Source organism: Zalophus californianus, chromosome 8, assembly GCF_009762305.2.
Source record: "Zalophus californianus isolate mZalCal1 chromosome 8, mZalCal1.pri.v2, whole genome shotgun sequence".
Classification (NCBI taxonomy): domain Eukaryota; kingdom Metazoa; phylum Chordata; class Mammalia; order Carnivora; family Otariidae; genus Zalophus; species Zalophus californianus.
This window is the reverse complement of record NC_045602.1, coordinates 67,943,214-67,970,058: the sequence shown is the minus strand read 5'-3', so window position 1 is coordinate 67,970,058 and position 26,845 is coordinate 67,943,214. Positions and strand designations below refer to the sequence as shown.

The 26,845-nt window shown below is 38.4% G+C and overlaps 1 long non-coding RNA gene across 1 annotated transcript in view; it reads left to right on the top strand.

Annotated features, from left to right (window-relative positions):
• LOC113937103 overlaps positions 1 to 26,845 on the top strand; it is a 68,565-nt gene that overhangs the window by 14,896 nt on the left and 26,824 nt on the right. The window contains exon 2 of the long non-coding RNA XR_003524500.1: positions 3,045 to 3,119. This is a non-coding gene — a long non-coding RNA (uncharacterized LOC113937103). The remainder of the gene's footprint in view (positions 1 to 3,044; positions 3,120 to 26,845) is intronic.

Below are 26,845 nucleotides of genomic sequence, written 5' to 3'. Positions count from 1 at the left end.
GGGTTCTAAAAAGAATAGATGCTGTATTTTGTCAAATGCTTTTTCTGCATCTATTGACAGGATCATATGGTTCTTATCCTTTCTTTATTAATGTGGTGTATCATGTTGACTGATTTGTGAATAATGAACTACCCTACAACTCAGGAATAAATCCCACCAGATCGTGGTAAATAATTCTTTTAATGTACTGTTGAATTCAAATTACTAGTATCTTGTTGAGAATTCTTGCAACCATCTTCATCAGGGATATTGGTCTGTAATTCTCCTTTTTTACCGGTGGTCTTTGGTTTTAGAATCAAGGTCATGCTGGCCTTGTAGAATGACTTTGGAAGTTTTCCTTCCATTTCTATTTTTTTTTTTTTTTGGAACAGTTTGAGAAGAACAGGTATTAACTCTTCTTTAAATGTCCAGTAGAATTACCCTAGGAAGACATCTGGCCCTAGACTTTTATTTGTTGGGAGATTTTTGATTAGTAATTTGCTGATTATTGGTCTGTTCAAATTTTCTATTTCTTCCTGTTTTAGTTTTGGTAGTTTGTATGTTTCTAGGAATTTATCCATTTATTCCAGATTGCCCAGTTTGTTGGCATATAGTTGCTCATAATATTCTCTTATTGTTTGTATTTCTGTGGTGTTGATGGTGATCTCTCCCATTTCATTGGTGATTTTATTTATTTGGATCACTCCTCCTTTCTTTTTGATAAGTCTGACTAAGGGTTTATCTATTTTATTAATTCTTTCAAAGAACCAGCCCTTAGTTTTGTTCATCTGTCTTACTAGGCAGTAAGTACTTGCAGTGTGGCAAGTTTTGACTAGGTATGTTCTGGTCTCCTTGTTAAAAGAAGCTAGATCTTCTCTCCCCTAGAGCTGAAGGTTTTCTTTGTTTCTATATCATTTATTTCTATTCTAATCTTTCTTATTCCCCTTCTTCTGCTGGCTTTAGCCTTATTTGCTGTTCCTTTTCTAGCTCCTTTTGTTGTAAGGTTAGGTTGTGTACTTGAGACTTTTCTCACTTCTTGAGGAAGGCCTGTACTGCTATATACTTCCCTCTTATGACCGCCTTTGCTGTGTCCCAAAGGTTTTGGACTGTCATGTTTTCCTTTTCATTTGCTTCCATGTATTTTTTATTTCTTCTTTAATTTCCTGGTTAACCCATTCATTCTTTAATTGGATGTTCTTTAACCTCCATGTATTTGTGGTCTTTCCAAATTTTTTCTTGTGGTTAACTATGTTTCATACTGTTGTGGTCTAAAAATATGCATGGTATGATCTCAATCTTTTTGTACTTGTTGGGGACTGATTTGTGACCGAGTATGTGATCTATTCTGGAGAATGTTCCAGGTGCACTTGAAGAGAGTGTGTATTCTGCTTTAGGGTGAAATGTTCTGAAATCCATCTGGTCCAGTGTGTCATTCAAAGCCATTGTTTCCTTGTTGGTCTTCTGCTTAGATGATCTGTCCATTGCTGTAAGCGGGGTGTTAAATCCCCTACTATTATTGTATTATTATCAGTGAGTTTCTTTATGTTTGTTATTAGCTGATTTATGTATTTGGATGCTCCCAATTTGGGGGCATAAATATTTCCAATTGTTAGATCTTCTTGTTGGAGAGACCTCTAAATTATGACATAGTGTCCTCTTCATCTCTTGTTACAGTCTTTGATTTAAAAATCTAGTTTGTCTGATATAAGTATGGCTACTCTGGCTTTCTTTTGACATCCATTAGCATGATAGATGGTTCTCCATCCCCTCACTTTCAATCTGGAGATGTCTTTAGGTCTAAAATGAGTCTCTTGCAGGCAGCACATTTAATCCATTTTTTTTAATCCATTCTGATAGCCTGTATCTTTTGATTGGAGCATTTAGTCCATTTACATTTGAAGTAATTATTGACAGATAAGAATTCAGAGCCATTGTATTACCTGCAAAGTCGCTGTTTCCGGAGATTTTCTCTGTTCCTTTTTAGTCTTGGTTGTTTTTAGTCTTTCTTTCCCAGTCAAGGGTCCCCTTTGATATTTCTTGCAGGTCTGGTGTATTGGTCATGAACTCCTTTAGTTTTTGTTTGTCTGGGAAACTCGTTATCTCTCCTTCTAGTCTGAATGACAGCCTTGTTGGATAAAGTATTCTTGACTGCATATTTTTCCATTCAGAATGTTGAATATATGATGCCACTCTTTTGGCCTACCAGGTTTCTGTGGCGAGATCTCCTGCTAACCTGATTTGTCTTCCCTTGTAGGCTAGGGATTTCTTTTCCCTTGCTGCTTTCAGGATTCTTTCCTTATCTCTGTATTTTGCAAATTTTACTACAATATGTCTTGGTGTTGGCCAGTTTTTGTTGTATTTGATGGGAGTTCTCTGTGCTTCCTGGATTTGGATGACTCTTTCTTTCCCCAGATTAGGGATGTTTTCAGCTATAATTTGCTCAAATAAACCTTCTGTCCCTTTTTCCTCTCTCATCTTCTTCTGAGACTCCTATGAGATGAATATTTTTATGCTTTATGGAGTCACTGAGTTCCCTAAGTCTACCTTTATGACCCAATACTTTTCCTCTTCTTTTTAGCTTCATTATTTTCCATAATTTTATCTTCTATATCACTGATTCATTCCTCTCCTTCGTCCATCCTTGTTGTCATTGCATCCAGTTTTGTATCTTGATTATAGCAATTTTTTATTTCTGCTTAACTAGTTTTTTAGTTCTTTTATCCCTGCAGTAAGGAATTTTGTAGTATCTTCTATGCTTTTCTCAAGCCCAGCTAGTATCCTTATGATTATTGTTTTAAATTCTGGTTCAGGCATATTACTTGTATCTGTTTTGATTAGATCCCTAGCCATGACCTCTTCCTGTTCTTTCTTTTGTGATGAAGCCCTCTGTCTTGTCATTTTGTCTAGGTCACTGTTTTTATTTTTTTGAGTGTATTAGGAAAGCCTCTTATAGCTCCTGCTCCTAAAAGTAATGGCTATATTAAGAAGAGGGCCTGGTGCTTCAGGAAGTGCTTCAGAGTGTGCACTCTGCTGTTGTGTTTTGACTGCTCTTTCTCTCATGTCAGCCCATTCCAGATTTTCTCCATGCCTGCAGTGGGGAGTGTTTGGACCTTGTCTACTGTGTGGCAAGTTTTGACTAGGTATGTTCTGATCTCCTTGTTAAAAGAAGCTAGATCTTCTCTCCCCTAGAGCTGAAGCTTTGCAGCACTCTATGATCAGTAGACTTGGTGCATTTGAGGGGTCTGTGCTGGTCTTCTGCGGGGGAGGGGTCTGCTGTGCTGGTTTTCAGGCTGGCTTGCCCTAGTAAGATACACCTGCAGAGTGCAGGGGGGTGGGACTTGGTATAAGTGGCTCTAGCCTCCCCTGGGGGGCACTGTGTTGCTCACCGTAGTCTGTCAGTGATGATGGGCAAGGGGAAAATGGAGCCTCCCAGCTCTCTCATTTCCAGAGTGGGGTGTTCTTGCCCACCACTGTTCAGGAAGCCCTCACAAAAGAATGTACAATCTCCCCTCTTGTGTCCCAGCATCCATCAGATCCTTGCCTTCACCCTGTGTCTGAGCTGTCTGGCTGCCAGGTGGCACAGTACTTCTGTGGTTTATCTCAGGCACATGAGCTGATCCTCTGGGGGAAGGTCTTACCACACTGTGGCTGGTGCTAGTTAGTCTTGGAAAAGCAGTCACATGACCGCCCAGGGGCTTAGAATTTATGGTAAAGCACATCAAAAAGTCTGCACCAAGGTTTGCTGCCCTCAGCAGGTGTTTCTATTCTTATACTAATGAACAAGGCAGCATGATGGTGCCCACCAGCTCTTTTGTCCCCTCAGAGGCCATGCCACGTCTCTCAAGTGCACTCCAAGAAGGAGAACTGTCTCTCCCATTGTGACCTAAGGGATGTTCAAACCATGCCATCTGCTCCCAGGCCTCTCTCCTTCTTCTCCACATAAGCATCTCTATACCCACCACGCTCTACCCAGTGGTGGTGCAGACTTCTAAAACTTCAGACTCTGAGATCCACTACTTATAAAAACTTGTGATAATCAGCCCCTCTAGTGTTCCTAGTCAGAGATTTTGGGGAAGTCTTTCTCTTGCGCAATCCCTTGCATGCCACTTTCCCTCTCTATCTCTTGCTCTTCTCTCTTCAAGATCAAGGCTCCCGTCTGCAGCACCCCCAATTCTTTTCTCCTTGGAATCACGTCTCTGCACTTCTTACCTTCCATGATGTGGCTTTTTTCCCTCTAGGTCTGCAGTTCTCTCAGCATTCAGATCGATTTCTTGGGTGTTCAGAATGATTTTATATTTATCTAGCTGTGTTCAAGGGATGAGCCAGCATAGGGTCCCCCTACTGCTCTGACATCTTAACTCCTCCTCCCAAACTACTAAAGATTTTTCATAAAAAGTGGTTTTCCTTCTGTAAGCTTCCATCATCATCCAGACTTCATCACCAAATGCAATTATTTTAACTCCTGTACCATTTACTACAGGTAGTCCCTTATCCCTACAAACTATGTACTTCACAATATTTTTTATCTTAATCGTTTTAGACAAGATTTTCCTGCCTTCTTACCATAACAGATTAATTTTAGTTTAAAAAAAACTGAAGTATAATTAACATACAATGTTTTATTAGTTTCAGATGTACAACATATTGATTCAACAATTCTATACATTTTTTTGTGTTCACCACAGTACAGTCACCTTCTGTCACCATAGTATTATTACAATATGATCAGCTATTCCCTTGTTGTAATTTTCATCTGTGATTTATATTATAACTGGAAGTTTATGCCTATTAATCTCCTTTATCTATTTTACCCATCTACCCATCCACCTCCCCTTTGTAATCACCAGTTGTTATCTGTATTTAAGAATCCATTTTCTGTTTATTTGTTTCTTTATTTCTTTGTTCATTTGTTTTGTTTTTTAGGGTCCACATGTAAGTAAAATCATGTTATTTAACTTCTTTCTCTCACTACTTAGCATAATAGTCTCTAGATCCACACATATTGTCTCTAAAGGCAAATCTTACTCCTTTTTACAGCTGAATAATATTCCATTTTATATATACATATACCCATTCATCTATCAGTGGACACTTGGGTTGCTTCCATATCTTCAGTATTGTAAATAATGCTGCAATAAACATAGAGGTGCATGTATCTTTTCATATTAGTGTTTTGGTTTTTCTTGGGTAAATGACCAATAGTGAAATTACTAGATCATATGTTCTTTTTTTTTTCTTTTTGAGTAAACTCAGTACTGTTTTCCACAGTGCCTACACCAATTTACAGTCCTACCAAGAGTGCACCAGGGTCCCCTCACCAACACTTGCAATTTCTTGTCTTTTGCTACTAACCATTCTGCTAGGTCTAAGTTGATATCTCATTGTGGTTTTGATTTGCATTTCCCTGATGTTTAGTGATGCTGATCATCTTTGCATGTGTCTGTGGCCATCTGTATATCTTCTTTGGGAAAACTCTATATTCAGATCCTTGGTTTTTGGTATTGAGTTGTATAAGTTTTTTGTTTTTGTTGTTATATCTCGGATATTAACCCCTAATTAGATACATCATTTGCAAGTATCTTCTCCCATTCGGTGGGCTGTGTTTTTTGTTGATGCTTTCCTCTTGCGTGCAAGTGCTTTTTATTTTGCTGTAGTCCCAATGTTTTGATATTTTGTATTGTTTTTTGGTCTCTGTTACATTTATTTCTTCTCTAATCTTTATTATTTCCTTTCTTCCACTCACTTTGAGCTTTGTCTATTCTTTTTCTAGCTTTTAGGTGTAAAACTGGTTGTTTTAGATTCTTCTTGCTTCTTGAGGTAGGCCTGCATTGCTATAAACATCCCTCTTAGAACTGCTTTAGAGGTGTCTCAAAGGTTTTTGGACCATTCTGTTTTCATTTGTCTCCATGTATTTATTTCTTAATTTTTTGGTTAACCCATTCATTGTTTAGTAGCATGTTGTTTAGCCTCCATGTATTTTTTTTTTCAGATCTTCTTTTTGTAATTCATTTGTAATTTCATACTGCTGTGGTCAGGAAAGGTAGTTGGTATGATTTCAGTCTTCTTTAATTTATTGAGAGTTGTTTGTGACCTCATATGATATATTCTGGAGAATGTTCCATGTGCACTTGAAAAGAATGTTTATTTTGCTGCATGGGGATGGAATGTTCTATAGATCTATGTGGTCTAATGTGTTATTCAAAGCCACTCTTTCCTTGTTTTCTATGTGGATTATCTACCTTTGATGTAAGTCAGGTGCTATAAAGTCTTCTATTATTATATTACTGTCAATTTCTCCCTTTATAACTTTAATATTTGCTCTATATATTTAAGTGCTCCTGTATTGGGTGCATATTTACAGTTGTTATATATGCCTATTGGATTATTCCCTTTATAATTATGTAGTATTCTTCTCTGTCTCATTATAGTCTTTGTTTTAAAGTCTATTTTGTCTGATATAAGTATTGCTACCTTGGCTTTTGTTTCAGTTGGCATGGTGTATGTTTTGCCAGCCTTTCGCTTTCAGTCTGCATGTCTTTAGGTCTGAAGTGAGTCCCTCATGGGCAGCATATAGATGCCTTGTGTGTTTTGGTTTTTATTTGTCTTTTTAATCCATTCAGTCACCTTATGTCTTTTTATTGGAGCACGCACACAATTTCCATTTACAATTATTGGTAGGTACGTACTTATTTTGTTGTTTTTTGGTTGTTTGTGTAATTCTTTGTTCCTTTCTTCTTCTCTTATTTTCTTGTAGTTTGATGGCTTTCTTTAGTCTTATGCTTGGATCCCTTTCTCTTTATTTTTTGTATATCCATCATAGGGTTTTTGTTTGTGGTTACCATGAGCTTCATGTACAACATCCTATGTGTATAGCAGTCTATATTAAGCTGATTGTCACCTAAGTTTAAACACATTGTAAAGGCACTAAATTTTTACTCCCCCCCCTTCATGTTTTAAGTATGTGATGTCATATTTCACATTTTGTGTATCTGATTTTTAGAGACTGTTTTTTATAGATACATATTTTTTTTACTACTTTTGTGTGTTAGATGCACTTTTGTGCTTTCAGCTTTATAAGTGATTAATCTGCTACCTGTACTATATGTTTGCTTTTACCTGTAAAATTTTTTCCTTTCATAATTTTCTTACTTCTAGTTATAGGCATTTCTTTCCTCTCAAAGAATTTTCTTTAACATAGACTCTCCTCTTGGGTGTCCTGAAATTACATAGTAGCCATACATGCAAGTATATTAATAATTTTGGCACTTAGTATAATCTTTTAATCTGGAGAAGAACGTTCTTTCATTATTGCTGTGATATAATTCTCCTTTCACTTCTCTGTTTTCCTTTACTGGAATCCCTTTTATTAGCTCTAACTGTTTATGCTTCTTCATGCCTTTATTCAAAACCCTATCTCCATATTTTTTAGGTAGTATTCTTAACTTTCAGTTCTAATGAATTTGTTATTTTGGTGATTAGTTTTACTTTTTCAGATACACTTCTTGTTTATTTCAGATGGCAGCAGGATCTTCATGCTATATGGATAAAATGTCTTCTTAGATCACTCTGTTCTACATTTAATATTTTAATGCCTAAGTTCTCTATATTCCTTGATGTATTTCTGCTTTATGGGGTCATTTTTTTCCTTTTTCATACATCTTAAATATTTTTTAATGTGTAGGCTTTCATCAAATGTTGGGGATACTTGCTTATCTGTTCACATATAGGAAGGAGACAATGAAAAAGAAGTTGACTGGGGGATCTGTATACATTTGCAGGGCTTGCCATTTATGGGCATGCCTTAGATTACATAGACAAGAAGCTATTCATGATGTTGTGGAAACCTACAATGCTCTATTATAGAGGTCTTCTCTCTCAAGGACTGAAATTTCTTAGAGGGCTTCTTGTTTGTTTTGCCTTGGTAGAAAATAGCTGTGATAAGTAAGTTATACCTGGAGGGTTAAACAATTTAACTGTGGTTGAATGAATATCTGCCCTATCTTCAGTATCAATTCTCACTCCAGCCTTCCGTAGTACCTTACACTTAGGAATGCCAATGATCTCCATGGTTTTAGCAGTCTGATTGTCTCTCTCACTGGGTGAATCTTCCTCTGGACATTGTCTGGGCTTTAATTTATCTAAAAATGTGTTGAAATCTCTTTCATTAGTAGCTCCCTTTTCATTGTCTATACCATTGTTATAACGTGTGTCCCTTTGCTATCATCACTTCTCATTTAATAAAGTTTAAAAGAAAGACAGGGGAGAAATGTGGCCTATCTCAACTGTGCAAAAACTTGCCCTTCTAGCTAGTAATGAAAAGCAATAAATAGTTTGTTACAAAGTATCTGAATTATAGGGAGAATTAAACTTGATTATAAAAGAAAACAAAACAGATGGTGGTAGCTAACAAAAAACCATGATTCTTAAACTTTTATTTTTATTAAGATCATCTAGAGGAGTTTTTAAAAAACAATTCCATACCTATTAAGAAAGAATGCCCAAGGTCCTGGTCTTTTTTATGCTCACCTTAAAATATCAAATACAGTATACTTTCCAAATAATTCTTGGTGACTGTAATCTGCTAGCTCCTTAGGCACATGCTTATTGTATTTGGCTCAGTGTAAATAGAGGTATTTGAAGATGCAAGGGGGAGGTGACATCTTCAGTGTTTGACCAAATAAAACATGAGCAGGTAGAGAAGTCAGTATTATTTTACATGTTACCAAACTTAATTGTTCAACAAGGAGTGTAGAGCTCTTTTTTAATTTCTCCTCAAAGGTCTCTCAGAGGGTATGAACCCAAAAGGAACCCATCTCTCATTAATTCACTTGGATTTTTGCCCTTCAAGTGCCGGGGGGAAACTCCATCTCTGGAACCATAATGTGTCCTGACCTCTATGTTCAGCCACAACATCCGGGGGAGCCAGTATGAATACAGAGATGGGTAAAGGACATCTGTCAGGAAAGATGATAAAAGGAATACAAAAAGAGTACAAAATATAAAACTAATTATTTTCAAATAGAAAAAGAGTTCTTGTCTAGGGTCAGATCAATTTTTAAGGAAGGACCAGGTATAGGGTGGTATGTGATATTAAAGGCTTTTAAGTTGAAAAATACTATGTATTTGCATAGCACTTCATAATGAAAGGTTTTTACAGAAGCACCTGATTTAAGCATTTAAAATCACTCTGAGGGCGCCTGCATGGTGCAGTCAGTTAAGCGTCCCATCCAACTCTTGGTTTTGGTTCAGGTTGTGATCTTGGGGTTGTGAAATCAAGCTCTGTGCTCAGCATGGAGTATGCTTAGAGTTTCCCTCTCCCTCTCTCTTTGCCCCTCCCCCTTCTCTAAAATAATCTTTCTTAAAAATCACTTTGATATAATAAGGACAAATCTTTAAATTTTTATTCCACAGATCTGGAAACCAAGGCTCACAATTTTTTCTAAGATTACATACATTTTGAAGGGTAATATCATAACACAAAGTCAAGTATTCATTCTAACTTTAAATGCTATACTTTTTCCATCAAGTAACACTGACTCCTCTTATCAATTCCTCACCACTTCTGGTGGTCTTCCCAACTACCCTGCTGACAATGATCCAGACTATAATCTATCATGGAGGCACCACACTATCTAAGCAGGCATTTAATTCCTAAATTTCCAAATATGTTGAAGCTTAGAGGATCAAGTTCATAATTAAATATAGAAGTTGGGGAGGGTCAGCTCATTTGTTTAAAATGCCTGGTTAATACTCTGTAGATTCAATTTCTACAAAGCTCTTAGTAATGGTTCCCAAATCCCATTTGGAATCCCCAGTTTCAAAGCATCAAATTAAGCAATTACAGACAAGTTAGACCACCATAATATAGTTAAGCTCAAGACTCTGTAACTCGGTCTAGTTGTAGGATATCTTCATCCTTGCTCAGAATTCTCTAAAATTAGGTGCAAGTCACTCTGATAAGTTTAGTGATACTATCAGGAGCCATGGATTAAAATATTACCTCTCAGGGACGCCTGGGTGGCTCAGTCAGTTAAGCAGCTGGCTTCAGCCCGGGTCATGATCCCAGGGTCCTGGGATCGAGTCCCACATCAGGCTCCTTGCTCAGCAAGGAGCCTGCTTCTCCCTCTCTCTTCTTCTGCTTGTGCTGTCTCTGTGAAATAAAATCTTTAAAAAAAATATTACCTCTCAGGAGGTATCAAAATAGAATTAGACTTACTAGAGCTATATAATTTTCAGATTATTAAAATAGCTCTCACTTTATACAGAAAAAAATTTTGCTATCAAATAGATTTTGGCTCAATATAAGAAAAAGCCACTCAACAATGAAAATGGTTGCCTTAGTGAAATGGAGAACTTCTCATCACTCCAGATAATCTCTGAAAAAGCTTTAGAAAGGTTAGGTCCTAGTGTGAAAGCTTCGGTTAGACCTTTTCAACTCTATGACACTGTGTTACCAGTATTGTTGCCTTCATGCTAAGTAATCTTAATGACCCAGGAAACTGTTATGCCCCTTCTACCTTCCCTTCTAACAAATAATTACTAATGTATAATTGCTTATAATTATATCAAGAAGCATTTTCCTTATACATATTTTTAACATCAATGGATAAGAGTGACCTTAGAGACTTCAATGAGATGATCTAAGTTTGGAAAAATGGGACAGTTGTCATTCTCATCTTTATTTCATTGCCTCCTACTCTTTTTAACTTCCACTCTGATCAGATGTCCTATAAAACTAAATCTTCTCTTGTAATTCATCATAGCAAACCCCCCTCCATTATCCGTACACATTTTTGAAAAGTGGAAGTATCAGAAAGGAAATACTGCAGTCCCATTGACCCTGGTGCACGTTCTTTTGGTGCCCATCAGTTTAATACGATGTTTAAAAATATGCCAAGGACTTTTTCCCTCTACCAACTTCTATTTGGTATAATGCTGATGATATTTGTTGCTTGTAGAACCTGACTTTTGAACTGAGTTTTAAAATGGTAGGCTCTTGAAGACTTGTTTTGCATACTTTTGTCAATGGAGCCTTACAGCATGAAGGGTGGTTGTCTTCATTTGGGTTTTTCCAATAGCAGACATTGTGACAGGGATTATAATATAATAGCTGACTTGAGAGGTGATTCCACAAAACACCAATGGGGAGTAAATAAGTGAAACAGAACATAAGGAGACATCATTACTCACCCACAAAGTTGTTACTCAGGACAAATGAAATTTAAGACATCCCACAGGGGAATTTTGAGGGTCAGTGCAGAACATGCCTCAGAGTTATCTCCCCTAAAGATGACAAAACTGGAACATTTATCCACCAAATCCCCTTCTGTCCTTTGTCTTTAGCTGATTCCAGGGGCATTAACTCGGCCATTTCAGGCCTGCTCTGTGCTTGTAGGTCTGATCTCATAGCTGAAAAAAAGCTTTCAGGTAGAGAGAGGCTGAGTTGTGCCTGGCAAGTAACTTTCAGGTAGGTTGAAATGAGTGCCAAGGCCCTGAATGTGTCTGCCCCAATTGCATATCCTTCTGCCCAAAGATTAGTTTAAATCAGAATTTGAAATCTCATAAAACAGACACTAATTTGGAGTCAACAACTGGATGCTAACTCGAGAGATGACCCGTGTTCCTCAAAGAATGGTCTGTGGGAACCTGGTATGAGGAATAATGACAGCAATACATAGGAGGAAAAACAAAAAGGAGAAGTGGTCAAACAGGTTAGTCCAAGTTAAACCATCTTAAGCAGCTGTCCTAATAAACACTATAGATTTCCAAAAACAGTTTTTTTTCCTAAATTACTTGATATGCAGCAATTATAAAACTAACTTAACCACAAAACTCTCTTCCTATGGCGCATCTCTCTGGGCTGATGTTCCATGGAACACAACTTTGAAAAATACTGATCTAGCATAGTCCTCTCATGCAGCTGGTGATCAGAGGCCTTGTCTGGTCAAGGTCATACAGATGATTAGTGATTAAGCTGGGCCCTGGTCCAGTGCTTTTCATTCTACGCTGCTGTCTCATTTCAGTTCAAGTGATCCATATCTCCTGTTTCCTGAGCTGTTTTCAGAAGGGCTTCTTGGGGTGGGGGGGAGGGGAATGACTGTCAAGCCCTCCAGTAAAAATAAGTTCATGAAGTCTATCTAGTGAGCCTCTCAAGATAAAGAATTGTACACATCTGGAGTTGGTCAAGAGGTTTGCCATACTTACTTGTAGGGTTGTTTAAAGTGATGCATTTTCCTGATATTCTGCTCTAGGAAGAAAGGCAATAATATAAAGTACCAGTTAGAATAATTTTATGCAAACTAGGAGTGGGTACCCACTGGCAGATGCCACTGCAGGCAAAGGGACACAGGTACTGCTTGGCCTCGTGCAATAAGGGATGTACAGGCCAGTACAGATATTCCCAGTATTTCCTCAGAGGCCGTAACTTACCCCAGATAGAGATTTTTAGGGAAGGAGAAGCTTTCCACTGTTCCTCTCTTCTCCTTTATTAACAATAAGAGCTGTCATATATTTGGGACACTTGCTTCTGATAGGGATTGTACTTGGCACTTTCTTTAATTTAGCTTTTTTAATCTTAACAACAACAATGTGAAGAATGTACGATTATTCCTTTTTGTTTCTAATGCAAGCACACTGAGGCTCAGAGAATGTGTTCAACTTGCCCATGGTCCCCAACAGTGAAAAAGAGATTCTGTTCCAGAAATGGAAGCCCATCAATGTTAGCCCATGTGCTCTTCTGCCTAGGGACTACATTGGTCTGTACTCATTAATATTACATTCTCAATAAGAAGACAACAAATCAAGAGAAAATGAAGCAAATCCAATTGGTAAGCTTGATAGTGATTAATAGTGGTTAGTAACATGAACAAGTTACTCCTCATAAGAGAGTCAGACATCTACTATTCCCCAGCTTATTTGATGGTGTCCCTAAGAAAGATATTGCAGTTTGATTTGCCTGATGGCAAGTATGATCCCCGGATTGTGTTCCCCTTTACATAGGTAAATAGAACCTTTTAACTTAAGGAAAGTGTTCATCTTCTTCTTATTGTCAGAGAGAATAGCAATGCAGGGATGCAGCATTTTTATAGCTGTTCTTTAAAAATAAAAACCAAAACTGCACCCACACAAGCTTTAACCTGCACAGGTACAGCCAATGATCCTAAAGTAAGAAGCCATGTGTTTGGAGACTGGAGAAATGAGAGGATAATAAATCAGACTTTCAGGCTTGCACAGACAGCTGAAGGGTGGAGCACTTGGTATTGACCGTGTTTCTTAGATGCCCTGATTTTGCCGGGTGCAGTTATAATCACTGAATAATAGATAGATAGTGAACACAGGGATAAAAAGTGTCGGGGGAGGGGGAAGGATATTTTTTAGAGTCTAACAATTCCACAAAACTCAAAGAAGCAATGAGAGGTCTTACAGAAAGGGTAAGATAAGTAGCAACTTTGGGGTATTCTTAACCATAAATGATACTCTCCTCCAAACTGAGGACAGAACCGGGCTCAATAAATGCCATGACAAAACTTTTCACTGGTTCCTTGGCTACCTGGGGAGCAAATGAGTCAATGTGAGATAGTCTCTGAAGATTCCCACAGTGCCTTGGCCTTCAATAAAGTTGAAGTTTCTGATGGCTGGAAACTGGGTCTAGAGGGCTGGCGAGAATGGAGAGGTACGGTTTGCCGTCTCCCCAGGACATTCACATTTCAGAGAAAAGGAAAGAGGTTCTGACTAGCAAGCAGGTGGTGATGCTGTCGTAGAGTATAGGGGAGAGATGGTAATGGAAATGTATTTCAAACCCTGACTTTGCAGATAACGGAAAGGCATTGCATATGGTAAATGGTCTGTCTATGCAGGGGGTCCCGAGGTCAGCCAGCAACAGCTGATGAAGGAGGTTTTAGACTAGAGAACAGTGGCTGAAATGGAACAGATGGAGGCTGTATTAGGCACTGAGGTCATACCAGCCCTAAGGAGAGAAGTTGGCATGAATTATGTTGCCACACTCTAAGTGCAAATATGTGATTGCTTAGCAAGTTAAAGAGGTAATGAATGAAGGATGGATTGGAAGGTGGCAAGTCAAAGTTGCCAGAGTTATCATATGTCATTTAATCACACTGACATTTCACAGGAACAAAGAAAATAGGATCAAGAGACAGCATACTTTAGTCCAAAGAGCAAATGAATTGAAGGGAGGCATACTGACAGTTTATTCCATAATAACTGTGTGAAATGGGCAAACGATTTATTGCTCTTTTTTCCTCTCCTTTTTAAGTCATGATGTTTTATAGCACCAACTATAATGCAAAGGGTCAGAAATAGGATTACTCTAAACTCAGTGTAGTTATTACCAATGAAGTCAATAATTACAAGCAGTTTTTCTCAAAATGGAATTGAGAAGTGAATCATACTTACAGTGTGTAAGATGTAATAACAACATACGGAAATTTTATCAATGGTGAGATTTACTGGAAAGAAAGTAGTTGTTAAGGGCCTGAGTTTTGAATTCAGAGAGATTTGTGTTAAATCCGAGCTTTGCACTCACTAGCTGTATGATACTGTTGGACATCTAACCTTTATGGCTCTTAGTTTTCTTATCTGTAAAATGAAAATGATGCCTATTTCATCAGTGGTTGTAGACATTAAGTTAGATAGTATTTTCTCGCATGTGGCATACAAATAGCACTCAGTAAATGGTAGAGTGTGTGTACCTTTCTTATGACTTACCTTCACAAATATAGGTGTATGGGAGATGAGAAGAAAAGGGCCGAGGCAGATAGATTGTGAAGTACAAAACAGAACTATCTCCTGGCCCAGTATTGGAGAAAACTCAGCATTTTGATGCAGGGAATTGTCTAATCACTATATTGTACACCTGAAACTAATATTATACTCTTTTAACTAACTGGAATTTAAATAAAAGCAACTTATTATTGCCCATGGAATATATATCAGGGATTACTTTTGAGTAAGACTTTTCACGTGGAGAATTGTGAACTGGAAGTCATAGTGCTAGCAGCTCTCTACTTATTTGAAGGCTCAAAGCAGGCACCTGTTTTCATTGAATAAATATTCATTCATATGTGGTTTGAATTCAAACTACTATAGAGGCTTAAGTTACATGAGTAAACAAAAACTCCTGCCCTCATAGTACTTACATTCTAGTGTGGCAGATATTAAACCTAGTCAATAGTAAATCATATGGTATTAGTAGTATAGCACATAATTTGGACATGTTTGGTCTTTTCCCATGAATTTTTCCACTTGAGCTCTAGGGCTACTGAGAGGTGTATCGCCTGTGACACTGTTAATTTCTAACATCACACTACTACCAAGTGAAATTAAGTCCTAAGGAACTACTAATACAGGCTCAGAATATGGGAATTTTATGGACATGGCAATCATTGAAAATCTTTGAACATAATAATCATCAATTTATCCAGAGGTAATAATATACCTCTGGGAAAAATGGGTTGATCTATGTAAAATTCTATCCTATTTTTATCATGTTTATGTTGATACACTATTTATTGATAAGGAGGGGCACCTGGGTGGCTCAGTCGTTAAGTGTCTGCCTTCGGCTCAAGTCATGATCCCAGGGTCCTGGGATTGAGCCCCACATCAGGCTCCCTGCTCAGCAGGAGGCCTGCTTCTCCCTCTCCCACTCCCCCTGCTTGTGTTCCTGCTCTCGCTGTGTCTCTCTCTCTCTGTCAAATAAACAAAATCTTTAAAAATAATAATAATGATAAGGAAATGTCTCCTCATAGTTGGTAAACTAAATGGACATCAAAATGAGATCGACAAGAGCATAACTGCCTGTCAGACCTGTAGGTTCTTTTTTTTTTTAAGATTTTATTTATTTATTTGAGAGAGAGAATGAGAGCATGAGAGGGGGGAGGGTCAGAGGGAGAAGCAGACTCCCTGCTGAGCAGGGAGCCCGATGCGGGACTCTAGGATCATGACCTGAGCCGAAGGCAGTCGCTTAACCAACTGAGCCACCCAGGCGCCCCAAACCTGTAGGTTCTGAAATAGTCAATGTCTGCTGTAGATGGAGCTACTTCCTCAACCAACCACTTCTAAAGGTTAGTCTGGGCTTTTTCATCTAAGAATCCTAGACAGACGTTAGCCTTTTCTAAACCAAACAATTTATCAGTGTTTTGTTTCAGACAAGAGAATTCATTCTAGATAAGTAAAAAAATTGATTTATCCAGAGGTATTTGATATCGTACAAAATGTCTACAAGGACCATGTACCAACCTTGGATACTGTACAGCTTGAAATTGGGAAAATGCCTATCATTCCACAAAGCTGTTTCAGTGGAAATCCTACTGCTTTCTCTGCTAGTTAACTTGAGTCTACGGAAACAGGAAATAAAGGGCAGCGCTTTTCTGAACTGATACGACAAACCCACAATTCCATGAGACCATGCTTGCCAGGACTCCTTTGTCACAGAATGTTAGCTTTTACCTTTTATGTCTCCTGCAAAAGAGTCTGCTTGATGGAAGCTGGTCAAATGTCTATACCTAATGCCAAGGAAATCTAGGAATGATCATTTAATAGTTCTACTTATGGAAGCCTAGATTCATGATACTGGAGAACCACCAGAACAGGGCAGAGATATTCAAAAGATTTGGGGCTTCCATAAATGACAAATGTGTTCTGAGAACCATGTTCACATTTTTCATCTTAGAATCTTTTCCTGATACCTTTGCAATTATTTTGACTCCATTAGTGCTTACTTCCCAAAAGGCCCAACTTGCACCTGTGGAAGAGCTTAATTGTATGAAGAGGTAGCTACTTCTACTCTTCTCTGGGTGGCTGACATGAAAATGGAAGTATGTTGGCCTGCTCACTTATTTTTATGTGCGTCCAGGCTAATATACATTGGTTATATTTACAATTAGAAAAGTTGCATAGTTTTATTAGAGATGGTTCTTAAGTTTTATGTCTCAAGGAATCCTGTCAGCTAGATCCCCCTGCTGCTATCGTATTTCCTAATTGGTTTTGAATAGTGCTGGAACGAGTGCCACGGACGAGGTCTTTCTGTTCATTTCATCATGTACATAAGCTGTACTGAAAGTTTACAATGGCTTGCAAAGTTGCTTAATTTAGTCTTATGTAAGAGGATGGAGGTTCTTCTGTTATGAAATATAGAAAGATGTAAGGCAAGTGAGTAGCATGGGATAGTTTAGTCCAGAAAATGAATAATATTTTCTCTTGTGGGGAGCAACAGGATCCTCTTTGGATTTTCGTCATAATGACGGCTCTCACTCTAGCAATAGAGGGCTTGTGCTCTACAGATTTTATATAGTAAAGGGCTAAGACAAAGCTTGGCTCTTCCTCCCTGATCTGTTTAATAAATGCCTGCAAGATGGAAAAATGAAAGAAAATCTCTCCGTTCTTTGTCTAAAAAAGAAAGCTATTTTTCAGCTCCCAGTCCCATAGAACAGCGAAGGGATAGAATTATGTGGGAAAGTAAAAGTACCATACCTGTCAAGTAAATGGACACTTACCTTATCCCATGCAGCTATGAAAAGGTAATTGGAATCCAAAGTGTAAAGTATAATGGATGGTTATCGAGGCATTTTGAAGTGGTTGGGCTGTGTTTTGCACTACATGTGTCATAACATTCTTTACGGCCTGGAATCTTTCGTGTAAGTTTGCTTTTAGAATTTAATAAGCTTAGAGTTAGAAAATTTGGACATCTCTTTCAGACATTCAAAGATGGCCTCTTTCTGACTCCCAGAAAAATCACTCCATGGAGATCTCTCACAAAAACCATGTTAGTATTATTTTGCTTATTTTTAGTTACAGGATAAAAAAGAATAAATAAAGTAGTCTCTGCCTTTGGTATTTTCTCACATGGTAAGATCTGAGCTTCTAAACCTGGGGGCTGGTCAGCTCTGATGAAAAGGTCAGGTTCTCATCCATGTATACAAAACTTCCAACCCCTCAGTTAATGAACTGAGCTCTACTCTCACAAGACCTTAATCATAAACATTACTTGAATAGCTACTCTGCCAGGTACAGATGATTCCCTTCCTCAACAGCATCAGAGAGTATATTAATTTGTTATTGCTTTTAAGCCCAGCAGTATTCTAAGAGATGGAGAATTAAAGGAATTTACTGGCTATGGTCTTCCCTTCTGTCCATTTCTAAAAGTACCTACATCATATTGTTCCCTTTTATCTCAGTGTAAGAGGAACTCTGTGAATGCATGCCAAGCAGTGCACTTGGCTCTGTCCACGTATTTGATTCCAAAGTCAACATGAGCTGAATTTAATGATAATTTTTTCTTTCTATTATAGTTGCAATATGTGATCATTGGCAATAACTTAAAGACAATAAGAGTTTCCTCTGAAACCCAGAACCTGCTTCTGCTCTTGACCCAAATGCTCCTAATTCTTACAGAAAATGATTCCTTTTTCTCATTTCTAGTTTCAATTATTTTCTTCACTCTTCTTTCCCCTCATTCTAAGGTTGTTCTCCAATCTCCCAATTTTCATCTCTTTCACGGTACTTCTGAATTTCTCTTTTCCCTTCACTACCAAACTTTTAGAGATTGTTGTGTACATTCATGTTTATTTAACAGTTCTGGTTCAGTACACTGGCAACCATTTTCAGACTTAATGAAAACAGTTCTTACAGAAGCTACTGAAGTCTATCTTACTACCACATAGCTCTTGTTCACTCTTTTCTGCTTTCCTCCTTTGTGTGGCCAGTGACACTCCTAAGGAAATTTTCCTTTAGGTCCTTGATAGCACTGTCTTCCTGTTCTTCCAATTCTTTCACTGTTACTCCTTCATCTCCAAACCTAGTTTCTCTTCCTAACCAAGCACCTTGTACACTGGTATACGCTATTGATCTCTCATTTCTCTTTTTTGTCTCCAGAATCTTTCCCTGCTTGATGGCATTTACCCCCTTACCTCTCATCACTAATATCATTCTCCATCCCAAAACTATCTTGAGAAACCTATTAGTCACATGGATGTTTAATGAATGACTCCTATACACTATGTGCCCAATGTATAATTTTTTTCAGACATATTACTTTAAGCTGCTACATACACATTCCTAACATTTTATTTTTGCCTTCTTGCTCTGAAGAGGGACATATTATATGAAGCTGTAGTAGTTGTGTTATAATCTTGAAACCAAAAGCAAACATGGGAAGGATGGTAGATTCAAAATACGACAAGAGTCTGCACCCCCGAAGGTGTTTCTGAGTAGCAGGACTCATCCCAAAACCTACCAATATCTGGACTTCATTTATGAAAGTAACAAAAGCCCCTCTTTAAGTTAATATTAGTGGAAAATGTGTGCTATACAGCAGAATGCATTTGTATCTGATACATTAATCTTCCTTCTCTCCAACATCTCCTTCCACCTCTAAATCTGTTCCTTATATTTATTTCTCTAATAACAATGATTTCACCATCCAAACAATAGTGAAAGCTTTTTAACCACTATGATTTAATTCTTCTCCTTCAACCTAAACAGTTTGGTCCCTAGATATATTTGATCTTTCCCTGCTTCCATTCCCATTGTCATTCATAAGAGACCATTGGACAATTTCACCTATTTTCTTGCTGGTATTCTACCTTCAGTGTTCTCTCATACCCAAAGCATGTTCTTTTCCAGGGATTCTCAAACTATCATATTGATCACCTTGTCAAGTCACATCTTGTCATTTTTTTTGTTACTACTAACAAAGCTGCAAAATTTTTGAGGGATTTGTATCCTTCATATAATGAAGATACTAGAGTAATTCTTTAAAATAAAAATTGCTTAAGCAAAATTATTTTTTTTGAGAGCTAGGGTAAAGGGTTAAATGTAGCTAGTGAACTAGTAATCATTTTAGATAAATCCCTTGGGAATATTTTTTCCTTTCCGTGTGAACATTATCTTCCATGTGTGTTAGGGCAGGGAAAGGATATAAAAATACATTTTCTTAGCGTGACCAAAAAAAATGAAAAGTTTTGAATGAGTCCTTTGCTCTATATATGCTTAACATCCTCTCCTCCATCACTTTATACCACCCTAGCATTCTTTCCCATTTTCCTGCTGTGAATTCCATGCTGTCTGTATCTGAATTATCCTTTCTCCAACTTGTAAACACAGCATATCACCTCTTCCAGGAAGCCACCTTTACAAACACAACCCAGACCTGAATGAATCTCCCTCATTTGAATATACTTGCATTATGGTACTTATCATCATATATTGTAACTATAACATTATTCCCCACTGTCAAATTTACCTAAAGCACAGTCTATATCTGTTTTTAAGTAGCATTTTTGTCAATTAAGAAATCTTTGGTCTAGTAGAAATTGTTTCGTGTTCGTTTTTGCGATGCTCAGTCAGCCATGGCCACAAGAGAAGATACGGGAGAGGCTCAGGAAAAACAGTTTCTTATACCCACAGGTCCTAGAGAGAGGAGCATGCCCTGCATGGCCACATAAGAAACACAGCAGTCAAGAGGCAGAAGGAGCAGGATCAAGGGGAGAATCTAGGCCATTGTTTTTATTGGGGTTTCCATAGGAAAGTTGAGACAACATAAATAGTTCAGGGAGACAACATAAATAGTTCAGGATTGGCTAGGGTCTAATCCATATGGGTAGTCTCTAGTTGCCTGGCACCCAGCCCTGGGATGATTAAGGCAGAGGGAGGAATAATGCTTCCTGAGTGTACCAGCCAGGTAAAGGAGATAAGGCCTGTATCCATTAGTTTCCTTATCAAAGCCATGCTCTAAGCTGAGCCTTTTGCTATCTGTAAGAACTGGCTAGCACCTCTCCCCAGCCAGAAAAGTCACAACATAAGAATGGGAAATAAAAACAGTACAGAAATGAATTATCCCATACAAATAATTGGAAAAATGAAACTTAAAGTTGGTACTAGTCAAGAAGCCTCAATAGAAGGTAAAGGGTTATAGCGAAGTTTAGGAAAGAAATGTAGACAGCCCAGGAAAGCAAATGTTAGCACATAACTGTAAATGTCTCTTAGCAAACTGAACGCTGCTTGTAAAAGATGGTGATACTTTGACGTTATATCTTTAGAATCAGGAGTGGTTTCACTAATTCTGCATAGTACAACTGACCCCTGAACAACATGGGTTTGAGCTGTGCAGGTCCAGTTGTACATGAATTTTTTTTCTGATAAACACAATATAGTACTGAAAATATATTTTCTTTTTTTAAGACAGAGAGTGTGTGTGAGCAAGGAGGGACAGAGGGAGAAGGAGAGAGAGAATCTTAAGCAGGCTCCACACTCAGCACAGAGTCGGATGGGGGGCTCGATCTCACAACCCTGAGATCATGATCTGAGCCGAAATCAAGAGTTGGATGCTTAGCGGACCAAGCCACCCAGGCACCCCTTAAGATTTTCTTTTTTATTATTATTATTATGTTCAGTTAGCTAACATAGGGTACATCATCAGTTTTTGGGGTAGTGTTCATCACAACACGTGCCCTTCTTAATAACCATCACCCAATCACCCCATGCGCCCACCCCCTCCCTCTGTAACTCCCAGTTTGTTACCCCTTATGATTTTAATAACATTTTTCCTTTCTCTAGGTTACTTTATTGTAAGAATATGGTATATAATACATATGTAAAATATGTTAATTGATTGTTAATGTTATGGATAAGGCTTCTGGTCAACAGGAAGCTCTAAGTGATTTACATTTTTGAAAAGCCAAAGTTACATGCAGATTTTTGACTATGTGGGGGGTTGGCACCCCTACATAAGCAAATATCAGAAAGCTAAACCAAGCACCTAAGAAAGGGTTAAGGTAACAAAAAGCCATATGTGGTCACTGCCAACTGGGGCCAAGCACCGCAAACTTATTGAAGGGCACCATCTTGAACTGCATTAAACAAAATCATTTAATATCTGAGGAGAAGGGAAAAGGATTCCCCTATTGAGGAAAAGCAGCAGAAATATATTAAATGGGGGAAGAGAAGCCAAGGCACAATTTCAGAAGTAGCAAGAGACAGACTGATTGTAACATAAAGCCACCAGAGTGGACCAAATTGAAAGCTTTGGAAAACTTTTTAAACACTTTAGAATTATTTTTTTTTATTAAAATTTGCCTTCCCAGGGCACCTGGGTGGCTCAGTTGGTAATCGTCTGCCTTGGCTCAGGTCATGATCTCAGGTTCCTAGGATCGAGCCCCATGTTGGGCTCTCTGCTCAGCGGGGAGCCTGTTTATCCCTCTCCCTGCCATTCTGCCTGCTTGTGCTCGCTCTGTCAAATAAATAAATAAAATCTTAAAAAAAAAAAAAAAGCTTGCCTTCCCTTCTAGGGGCACCTTAATGGCTCACAGTGGGTCAAGTGTCCGATTCTTGATTTCAGCTCAGGTCATGATCTTAGCGTCCTAAGACTGAGCCCCATGTTGGGCTCTGCACTCCATGCGGAGTCTGCTTGTCCCTCTCCTTCAAATAAATAAATATTTTTTAAAAAAACTTGCCTTCTATTAATACTACAATTTTAGCTGCCGATAATGTGAAGCAAGCACGGTCCAGAGGATGTATTAATTCATGTAATGTTCATAGTAATCTTGTGAAGTATGAAATGTTAATACCCTTTAACAGATGAGACCCTGGCCCTCAGAAAAAGGAAGAGAATACTGGAGTCAATGCAGACCTCCTAGTCTCTATGGTGAATGCTCTTAGCCACTCCGCTATAGTATCTCCTTGTTCAAAGAGGTACTTGAAAGTATATGACAAAGAATAGAAATGACAAGCCCTACAAGGAAAAAGTTATTGTTGGTAGTTCCTCGGCCTTTTAATTGAGCTAGATGCAGATTAAGAAATGGGATTGAAAATGTAAAGAAAAAAATTAATAAACCTCTTATAATATTAGACACTTGTAAGGATCTTAGAGTTTCCATTCACCAGAATATTTAATAAGGCAGGAAACAATGCATATGCAGAATTATATATCTCAGGATGTCAGTTATCTTTCTCTTCCCCTGCCACTATAGACATGCACTCATTTGTAGCCTTTGCCTGTATTTTCTGACACATAAGGAAAAGGAATATTTGGTAAAGCATGTAAAATGCAAGTGATCAGTTGGCTTTAGACAAATATTTTAGTTCCAGAATGTTTATAGCATGTGTTTTGATGTTTCCAAATTACCATATGCTTTTATCATAAACAAGGACTGCTTCATTTGTTGAATAGCAATGATACATTATGTTGACTGTTTCTGACACTGAGTTTGAAACTTAAAAGGGAAAAAGTAACCTCAATATTCTCAACCTTGCCTTCCCTGTTTTAGAGATTAGAAGCTGTTTGCATTTTACCACCTATTGTTACTATAGTGTCCTTCTCAAATTTGTTTCAATCACCATTGGGCAAAGACATAAATCTTTTTTTTTAATCTGTAAATAGTGACTGTAAATTTTTAAAAAATTTCCACATTGCGGCACCTGGGTGGCTCAGTTGGTTAAGCAACTGCCTTCGCCTCAGGTCATGATCCTGGAGTCCCAGGATCGAGTCCCGCATCGGGCTCCCTGCTCGGCAGGGAGTCTGCTTCTCCCTCTGACCCTCCCCCCTCTCATGTGCTCTCTCTCTCTCTCTCTCATTCTCTTTCTCAAATAAATAAATAAAATCTTAAAAAAAAATTTCCACATTGCTAAGTGGGTAGGAAAAATATTGCTACAATCATAAACCCCCTAGTTTTCAGTCTCACAGTACAAACCATCTTACTTTAAAAGCTTGAAAGCAATTCTTCATGCAACTGAATCCTAGCTGGAGTTGTGTGGGATGATGTGGCAAAGGCTGAAATGAACGACTCCAACATCCCAGAACTGTGTCTGCCTGACAGAGCAATGTATACAAACCCGTTCCTGTCTTTTATTGGGCTGCACCAAGTGTACAATTCTCCAGTGAGCCCAGGAGTCAGAAACTGTCAATTACAAAGAAATGGTTGGCAGACTGAATGAATATTTTTGTGTAATTATCACAGCATCCACCAGCAGCAAAGACTCCGGAATGGTGCACACAATTGTTAGTGTCCTTTCCCTGCATAAAACACCCATTTTTACACTGTGTGATATCAATGCCTAACAGAGGTGATGAGGCAGGATGCAGACAATTTATTTTGCCAGCCACATGTAACCGAAGATGTTACTCATCACTGAACAGTGACTGCTTTTGCCAAAAGCATTATTTTGAAATATTTAAGAGTCTCAGCTTTCCTTTGGCCATCCTAGAGCTCCCTTCTCCTCTAGCTTTATAGTCCTAAAGGATAATGGTCAGGACATGCTTTTAAACAGTCATAAGCTCTCAAACAATGAGCCTTGTCTAGAGTCCCTTTTCCTCATATATAAAGATGGAGTGATAGATATTCTAATTCAGATATTTTATGATATTGTAATATCCATATTTCCTTTCAGTAAAACCTTCAGAGGGGAAAGTCCAAACTTGATGGGTCTGTGAAATGCATTGTCAGTGGCATCAGCAATCCACTTGCTTTGTACCAGCTCTTTAGGTTGTTCAAAGAGGAGAAAAAATAAGAATTAGTACCTTCCCTGAGAGTGCTGGTTTTTTTCTAAACTATACTTCTAAAAATAGTATCTTTTCATTTTTTGTGGTCACTCTTTTGAAAATCTAGAAAGCGTCTGCATCTTCTTGCCAAAAAAAATTTATTACATGTTCATGTGTATACACATACCCATGATGACTTCATGGGCATATGATTTGTGCAGTCATAAAGGGTCTGTTGCTTAGAGGATTCTCACAGTTACTTTATTATCTGATATCACTATCTTGAATTATTAACACTTCTGAATTTTTCCTTTGTAAGAGAAGTCCATTGTGATAATGCAAAGGAGCAGAGGAGAATGGGAAATAGGTGTGTGTCCCCTGTGCTTGCTATTTTATTTGCATATAGAATTCACAATGTCTGAGGACCACAGAATGCTGGTGGACCCACAACGTGTGGGGGTGCAGCAAGATTCAAAGCAAGAACAAGGTAAATGTGTATATCTACTACAGATGAGCAAGGGTACCAAGAGGCCAGGCTTTCAGATCAAACCAGAACTTGTTCCAAATACCGGAAGGTGACAGTGTTGTTCTAAGAACCACACGTAACCAAAGAATCCTACTGTATCCTTACTTGTTTCTGCTACTCCCCTGTATTAGCCAATAACCTACACTAAAAATGATGACATAGAAAGACAGGGCAACCCATAGTCCTTTTTTTCCATTAAGTCCTACCTGACTCATCAGAAAGCTGTAAGTAGTGAGTGTGGATAGAGTATATTTGTACCAAAAAGTGAAGTAAAAACAGTTGTGTTAGTTTTGCGCAGTGTTTTTGCTATTCTGGTGAGAACAAAATACATATATACAAACTACAAAGGAAGAATTGTGCAAGTGTGGTAATTCTGCATACAGGTTAAATGCTTTAATTTTGCATTTAAAATTTGCATTGCACAATATACAGATGGCCCTTGAACAGTATGGGAGTTAGGCATGCCAACTCCCCAACACACTAAAAAAAAAAAAATCCATGTTAAACTTTTAACTCCCTAAAAACTTAACCACTAACAGCCTACTGTTTACCAGAAAACTTACAACATAAATAATTAACACATATAACATACAAAATAAGTATTAAATACTGTATTCTTACAATAAAGTAAGCTAGAGAAAAGAAAAGCATAAAGGAGAGAGTTCACAGAAAGATGGCAGAGTAGGAGGATCGTGAGCTCACCTCCCATGAACACACCACGGAAACAACTTCAAATATTGCAACTCATTCTGAAAAAGATCTGAAGACTGGCTGAACAGATCTTCCATGGCTGGTCATAGAGAGAAGGCCACGTCAGAAAAGGTAGGAAGAGCACAGTTGTAAATGGGAATCGACTCCCTGACATGTCCCTCTTATGTGTGGGTTGTCATAAGCAAGAAGGAGTGAGGGGATCAGGCCCCACATCTGGCATCCCCTAAAATCCCTAGCTCTGGGGGCTCACATTGGAAAAGCCAGTTCCCATAATGTCTAGCTTTGCAAATCATCAGGGCTTAACTCTGGGAGAGCCAAAGGGCTAAAGGAAACTGACTCTCCACACTTAAAGAGCCGGCATGCTCTTATTTAACTTGGCCTGAGACACAGCATAAAAGCAGTAATTTGTAAAGTCCCTGAGATATGCAAGGAGATTTATAAACTAATTTCAGGACAAGTGCAGTAGGGGCAGGTTCTGTAGGAGCTTTTTCTGGGTACAGAAGTGCTGATGGGTGTCCTTTGTCTTGCCCTCGTCCAGCCTAGATAGCCAGGCACTTTCAGGAGCCAGTGCTGACATTCTCCATCTACCTTGCTACCACCATGAGCACTGCCCTGGCATTCCCACCTGATCCAACCCACCTGCCCCAGCAGATGCCCCTCCAGAGCAGCTCCTACACAATACTTGGGGAAGATGGGAGCAAACCCTGCCATCAATGCACCCTGGGTTTGTGCAATTGGGCCTCACAGAGAGCAAGCCCTGCACACCAGTATGCCTCAAGCAGTCACAGCTCAGCCACAAAAAAGAACACACACAGCCACAGAGGACATGGATGGAGTACCTAGTTCTGGAGACCAGAGGTGATTATGTTATAGGGCACCAAAAGAACCCTCTTACACAAAGCCAGTGCTTTAAAGATCAGAAGATAGAGCCGACCTACTTAATAAGAAAACAAAAAAATTAGAGAAAATGAGAAGACAAAGGAGTATGTCCCAAATTAAAAAAAAAAAAAAAGACAAAATCACCGAAAAGAAGGCTACATGAAACAGAAATAAGCAATATGACTGATAAAGAGTTCAAAGTAATGGTCATAAAAATAGTCAAGACTGTAGAGGGTACAGAAGAATGAATCAATGATTGA